This window comes from Hordeum vulgare, chromosome 1H (assembly GCF_904849725.1).
Source record: "Hordeum vulgare subsp. vulgare chromosome 1H, MorexV3_pseudomolecules_assembly, whole genome shotgun sequence".
NCBI classification, from domain to species: domain Eukaryota; kingdom Viridiplantae; phylum Streptophyta; class Magnoliopsida; order Poales; family Poaceae; genus Hordeum; species Hordeum vulgare.
Genome location: NC_058518.1, coordinates 396,902,292 through 396,910,381, shown reverse-complemented (window position 1 = coordinate 396,910,381; position 8,090 = coordinate 396,902,292).

The window sequence follows — 8,090 nt, the reverse complement described above, 5'->3', positions numbered from 1 at the left end:
CCAATCCAACGAAGAAACCCAAGGCTGGGCCTAAGCGTGAAACAGAGTGTTATTTTTGCAAGGGACTGGGTCACTTGAAGCGCAACTGCCCCAAGTATTTGGCTGATAAGAAGGCGGCCAAGAAAAATTCAGGTATATTTGATATACATGTTATTGATGTGTACTTAACCAACTCTCGTAGTGGTGCCTGGGTATTCGATGCCGGTTTTGTTGCTCATATTTGCAACTCGAAACAGGAACTGCGGAATAAACGAAGGCTGGCGAAGGATGAAGTGACGATGCGCGTGGGAAATGGTTCCAAGGTTGATGCAATCGCCGTCGGCACAATTTCACTTCAGTTACCATCAGGATTAGTTATGAACTTAAATAATTGTTATTTAGTGCCTGCGTTAAGCATGAACATTATATCTGGATCTTGTTTATTGCGAAACGGTTACTCGTTTAAGTCAGAGAATAATGGTTGTTCTATTTCTATGAGTAATATCTTTTATGGTCATGCACCCAATGTGAGAGGATTGTTCATATTGAATCTTGATAGCGATGATACACATATACATAACATTGAGACCAAAAGAGTTAGAGTTAACAATGACAGCGCCATGTTTTTGTGGCACTGCTGCTTAGGTCATATTGGTGTAAAGCGCATGAAGAAACTTCATTCTGATGGACTTTTGGAGTCACTTGACTTTGATTCACTTGACACGTGCGAACCATGCCTCATGAGCAAGATGACTAAGACTCCGTTCTCCGGAACAATGGAGCGTGCAAGTGACTTGTTGGAAATCATACATACTGATGTGTGCGGTCCGATGAGTGTGGAGGCGCGTGGCGGATATCGTTATTTTCACAGTTTCACTAATGATTTGAGTAGGTATGGATATATATACTTGATGAAGCACAACTATGAAACATTTGAGAAGTTCAAGCAATTTCAAAGTGAAGTTGAAAATCATCGTAACAAGAAGATCAAGTTCCTACGGTCTGATCGTGGGGGTGAATATCTGAGTTTCGAGTTTGGTGCTCACTTAAGACAATGTGGAATTGCTTCACAATTAACACCGCCTGGAACACCACAGCGTAATGGTGTGTCCGAATGTCAGAATCGTACTTTGTTAGAAATGGTGCGATCTATGATGTCTCTTACCGATTTGTCGTTATCGTTTTGGGGTTATGCATTTGAGACAACTGCATTCACATTAAATAGGGCACCATCAAAATTCGCTGAGACGACACCATACGAACTGTGGTATGGCAAAAGACCAAAGTTGTCGTTTCTTAAAGTTTGGGGATGTGATGCTTATGTCAAAAAGCTTCAGTCTGAAAAGCTGGAACCCAAAGCGGAAAAGTGCGTCTTCATAGGTTACCCAAAGGAGACAGTTGGGTACACCTTCTATCTCAAATCTGAGGGCAAAGTGTTTGTTGCTAAAAACAGAGCTTTTCTTGAGAAGGAGTTTCTCTCGAAAGAATTGAGTGGGAGGAAGATAGAACTTGATGAGGTTGTCGAACCTCTAGTCCCTCTAGATGGTGGCGCGGGGCAAGGGGAAACCCCTGTCGTTGCGACGCCGGATCAGGAGCAAGTTGATGATGATGATCATGAAACTTGAGATCAAGTTCCTATCGGACCTCGCATGTCGACAAGATCACGTACTACTCCTAAGTGGTACGGTAATCCTGTCTTATCAATTATGTTGTTAGACAACAATGAACCTGCGAATTATGAAGAAGCAGTGGTGGGCCCGGATTCCAACAAATAGCTGGAGGCCATGAAGTCCGAGATAGGATCTATGTACAAAAACAAAGTGTGGATTTTGGAAGTACTACCTGAAGGCCGCAAGGCTATTCAGAACAAATGGATCTTTAGGAAGAAGACAGACGCAGACGGTAATGTGACCGTTTATAAAGCTCGACTTGTGGCAATGGGTTTTTCAGAAGTTCAAGGAGTTGACTACGGTGAGACGTTCTCATCGGTAGCGATGCTTAAGTCCGTCTGAATCATGTTAAGCAATAGCTGCATTTTTCAATTATGAAATCTGGCACATGGATGTCAAAACGGTGTTCCTTAACGGTTTTCTTAAGGAAGAGTTGTATATGATGCAACCCGAAGGTTTTGTCGAACCAAAGAATGTTAACAAAGTGTGCAAGCTCCAGCGATCCATTTATGGACTGGTGCAAGCATCTCGGAGTTGGAATAAGCGCTTTGATGAGGTGATCAAAGCATTTGGGTTTATACAAGTGGTTGGAGAATCTTGTATTTACAAGGAAGTGAGTGGGAGCTCTGTGGCGTTTCTAATATTATATGTGGATGACATATTGCTGATTGGAAACAACGTGGAGTTTTTGGAGAGCGTAAAGGATTACTTGAATAAAAGTTTCTCTATGAAGGGCCTAGGAGAAGCTGCTTACATTCTAGGCATTAAGATCTATAGGGATAGATCGAGACGCCTGATAGGACTTTCACAAAGCACATACCTTGATAAAGTTTTGAAGAAGTTCAAAATGGATCAGTCCAAGAAAGGGTTCTTGCCAGTGTTACAAGGTATAAAATTGAGTAAGACTCAATGCCCAGCAACTGCGGAAGATAGAGAACAAATGAGTTTCGTCCCCTATGCTTCAGCCATAGGTTCTATCATGTATGCAATGTTGTGCACTAGACCAGACGTCGGCTTGGCCATAAGCATGGCAGGCAGGTTTCAGAGTAATCCAGGAGTGGATCACTAGACGGCGGTCAAGAATATTCTAAAGTACCCGAAAAGGACTAAGGAAATGTTTCTCGTTTATGGAGGTGACAAATAGCTCGTCGTAAAAGGTTACGTCGACACAAGCTTTGACACCGATCCGGATGACTCTAAGTCGCAAACCGGATACATATTTATTCTTAATGGGGATGCGGTAAGCTGGTACAGTTCCGAGCAAAGCGTCATAGCAGATTCTACATGTGAAGCGGAGTACATGGCTGCCTCGGAGGCAGCAAAGGAGAGTGTCTGGATGAAGCAGTTCATGACGGATCTTGGAGTTGTGCCAAGCGCACTAAATCCAATAGCTCTGTTCTGTGACAACACTGGTGCCATTGCTCTAGCAAAGGAACCAAGGTTTCACAAGGAGACCAGACACATCAAACGATGCTTCAACCTCATCCGTGACTACGTCGAAGGAGAGGACGTGAATATTTGCGAAGTGCACACAGATTTGAATGTAGCAGACCCGCTGACTAAACCTCTTCCACGGGAAAACATGATCAACACCAGAACTATATGGGTGTTAGATTTATTACAATGTAAACTGCGTGGCGTTGCGAGGACTAGATTATTGACTCTAGTGCAAGTGGGAGACTGTTGGAAATATGCCCTAGAGGCAATGATAAATAGTTATTATTATATTTCCTGTTAAAAGATAATCGTTTATTATCCATGCTATAATTGTATTGAATGAAAACATAGATACATGTGTGGATACATAGACAAAACAATGTCCCTAGCAAGCCTCTAGTTGGCTAGCCAGTTGATCAAGGATAGTCAAGGTTTTCCGACTATGTGCAAGTGTTGTTGCTTGATAACTGGATCACATCATTAGGAGAATCATGTGATGGACTAGACCTAAACTATAAACGTAGCATATTGATCGTGTCATTTTATTGCTATTGTTTTCTGCATGTCAAGTATTTATTCCTATGACCATGAGATCATATAACTCACTGGCACCGGAGGAATACCTTGTGTGCATCAAACATCGCGACGTAACTGGGTGACTATAAAGGTGTTCTACATGTATCTCGGAAGGTGTCCGTTGAGTTAGTATGGATCAAGCTAGGATTTGTCACTCCGTGTGACAAAGAGGTATCTCGAGGCCCACTCGGTAATACAACATCATACACAAGCCTTGTAAGCAATGTGACTAAGTGTAAGTCACGAGATCTTGTATTACGGAACGAGTAAAGAGACTTGCCGGTAACGAGATTGAAATAGGTATGCGGATATCGACGATCGAATCTTGGGCAAGTAATATACCGAAGGACAAAGGGAATGACATACGGGATTATATGAATCCTTGACACTGAGGTTCAACCGATAAGATCTTCGGAGAATATGTAGGATCCAATATGGGCATCCAGGTCCCGCTATCGGATATTGACCGAGGAGTGCCTCAGGTCATGTCTACATAGTTCTCGAACCCGCAGGGTCTGCACACTTAAGGTTCGATGATGTTTTAGTATAGTTGAGTTATATGTGTGGTTACCGAATGTTGTTCAGAGTCCCGGATGAGATCACAGACGTCACGACGGTTTCCGAAATGGTCCCGAAACGAAGAATGATATATAGGATGGTTTCATTTGGTCACCGGAAAGTTTCGAGCAATTCCGGCAGTGTACCGGAAGTGACGAATGGGTTCCGGGTGTTTACCTGGAGGGGGCCACCCACGTGGGAGTGAGCCCAGGGCCCTAGGGTGGCGCCACAAGTCCTTAGTGGGCTGGTGGAGTCAGCCCAAGATGGCTATGGCGCCACCTAAATAAAATACCAAAAGAAAAGAAAAAGAAAAGGGAAGAGGGAGGTGGGAAGGAAGAGGAGGACTCCTCCTTCCCGAATCGAATTGGAGGAGGAGTCCTCCTCCTCCTGGAGGCCGGCACACCTTGAGGGAATTGTCCCTCAAGGCTAGCCCCTCCCCCTCCCTCCTATATATAGTGGTGGTTTAGGGCTTTTTGAGACACAACTTTGCCACTTGCAACTCTAGCCTATTCCACATAGTTTTACCTCTAGATCGGATTTCTGCGGAGCTCGGGCGGAGCCCTGCAGTAGTAGATCATCGCCACCACCGGAGCGTTGTCATGCTGCCGGAGAACTCATCTACTTCTCCGTCTTGCTTGCTGTATCAAGAAGGCCGAGATCATCGTCGAGCTATACCCGTGCTGAACGCGGAGGTGCCGTCCGTTCGGCGCTAGATCGGAACGGGTCGTGGGACGGATCATGGGGCAGTTCGAGGGACGTGAAGACGTTCCATTACATCAACCACGTTTCTTAACGCTTCCTGCTGTGTGATCTACAAGGATACGTAGATCTAACCTCCACTCGTAGATGGACATCACCATGATAGGTCTTCGTGTGCGTAGGATTTTTTGTGTTTCCCATGCAACGTTCCCCAACATCTTTTCCCCCCAGGCAAATTTTAAGTTGGTCTAGAAACCAACACCAACTAGGTGTGTCCTCTTGTCCAACAATGCCAAATGCAAGTGGATATATATTGTTATTGCCATCTCTATCAGTGGCAGCAAGGAGTTGAGCACTAGTAGTCAGCTTAATAAATCATCCATCAACACCTAGAATCAACATTTCAAACAATTAAATATATTTTAAATGAGAAACAATAAGTACTGCACAATATTCAGAAACTAACCAATGAATGGTCTACACCCCTTGAGAAAATCCTCCCTTGCTCCACTGATGCAGTAGAACATGGCATGGAATATTGGGCCTGGGTGGGGAATTTTTTTTAGTAGGTGTTGGAGTAACAATATTGACTATAACTCTGCTCCCAGGGTTTGTATCTAGGTCAGTCTGAGCATATTCTCTTAGCCTAGGATATTGCTTCTTGTGATCTCCTAACACAACATCAATAACTGTGTTCTTTGCCATATATGCCATAGTCTTTGGAACATCTACACCATAATTTTCCATGCATGCATCAATGATAGTTTGAATGCTAGTAAGTTGGATCAGATCTGAAGTGGGGCTCATATTTCAGTGCCAGTCACTTAGCACTAACCCTGGTGGTCTCTGTAGTACAAGGGCAAGTGTGCTCTATTCTTGTTTTCTTAATTACAAAGGTTTTCTCCCCTTTTATAATTGCTGCCACCATAAAGAACTTGCACGGTTTATTTCTACACTCAACACTTATTCTCTGATGTGAATTCCTGTGGTAGTTGAAATTTCTGGCCCGAGTTATGTGTAAATTCAACAAAGTTTGTCTGAATTGATGTTGATCCTTAAAACACAAGTGTAGGTAGAGTTGCTGATGTGGCTGATCCATTTTCTCATTATACCATTTACTAGCATGCCTCTTCTTTGCCCTAATCTTCCTTTTCTTTGGTAGGACAAATGACAGTGGCTCAAAACAATCATCATCACTCTTCTTCAGCAAACCCTTCTCTTCTTCATAAGATGAAGGTTTGAAATCTGGTTCCAACTTTTCTATCACACTTGAATGTGACCTTGTTGTTGGTCCTCTCCTAACAGGCAACTTTTGCTTCTTCTCTGAAGGTTCATCTCCTTCCGTAACCAATGTTTCATGTTCCTCCAGCTCAAAAAGTTCCTCAACTTCAGTGTCACCCTCATAATGCAGTACTTCTTCCTCCTCTGATTGTTCAACATTTATTTTTCATATTCTTCTTCTTCCTCTCTCTGTCTCTTTCCCTCTCGCATCTCTACATCTCCATCACGAGACATATAATAAGAGTATTTTCCAATTTGAACTTCATTATCACAGGGACAAGCATCACTGTCCTCATATACATCAAATCCCTGGTACCCCTCTTCTTCTTCTTCTTCATAAACTGCTTTCAAATTTGCATTTAAATTCCTGCTTTCTTGTGTGCAAATAGCAGGAGCATGAGTTGTAGTAGAGCTGTTACACTGACTTTCAAAAACAACTCCTTGTTGATCAACAACTAATATAGGAGGATCACTCGGATCAAACACAACAGGCTCTTCATACGCAATAGGGGACAAATATGGCTTATGAGAGTGTTGAATCTCAAATTCACTAGCACGACGTGGACAAGCCCTAACTAGCAAATCAAGTACCATAGTATCCTTATTCTCCCTCTTTATCATTTGTAATTCAGCATCACTAACTACAATTTCGAGCCCTTGCTCTCTTAAACCTGGATTCTCAATGTGACACGAAGAGTCATATACACTAAATCCTTGTGTTTCCATCAGTGCAGCTGTATTCAAGTAATTAACATCTGAAGTGCATAGCTTCCTCTCGAAAGGTTCTTGAGCATCAAAATAGATCCTAACTTCCCAAATGTCTTCATTGAGACTACAACACAAAGGAAATTTCTAGTTTTCAGTACCCTTACTCATAAATTTCTATAAACTGTACTTAATAGGAAAATTAAATTTGACTAAATTTTCTATGGTAGTGCCCTACTCCTAAGTTTCAGCACAAAGTAAAACAGAAGCAACAACTTGCCCTACTCCTAAATTTTCTATGGAGTGCCCTACTCCTAGTACTCAAATTCAATAAAGTAATCCCGTGAGGAAACCTTAATCCCCAATTACACGAGAAGGAGGAGAAGTAGGGAAGATGAACAGAACTTACAACATGTCGCCAATACCATGAGTCCATTCATGGCTACTGCTAAGGTTCACCACCAAAAGCTTGGCGAGCCGCAACCGCTGCTCCATGGACAACGACGGCTCTGAAATTTCTTCGTCGTCGGTGGAATACGCGGAGCTGGAGTCGCCGCCCCCGTCGTCGTAGATTCCGCCAACCGCGGAGCTACGTATGTACGACATGTCTTCGCCGCCGTCGAAGTCCTGGCCGCCGCCTGCCGGAGTCGTCAACGCCATAGCCGCTCGGGACGAACAAATTCGACCGATTCGGGCTAGGCCAAGTCAGCACGCGGGCACGCGCCGATTGGCTACCGTGGCACCTCACAGTTGGGCTGGACCGATCAGTTTCAACGCCACCGTGGCACCTGATCTGCAACGGCTCGCCTTAAAGTTGGTACTGACATGAGAAAATTAGCAAACTTGATACCAATCTACACATACTGTATGATATTTCCATGCAATTTACTCCATAGAAGATCGATGAATGCACAAACTACGATTGTATGCAAATTTTACGAACACAAACGTCGCGGAAAACTCACGCACGTCTCGTGCTCGGAATGCATAAATGCTTGGAAGGAAGTAGTATAACAACTCGTTTGTCTCCCTTCATTTAGGTTAGAATTCACGGATTTCATTTCCAAATTCCATCCCCAACGTGTTTGGTCGTCACAGAATTGAAGATATGATTTCATTTCTCAAATCCAATGGACATGTACCATAGCTAGGTCGAATTCCCTCCCCAGACCCTATATTTTTTGT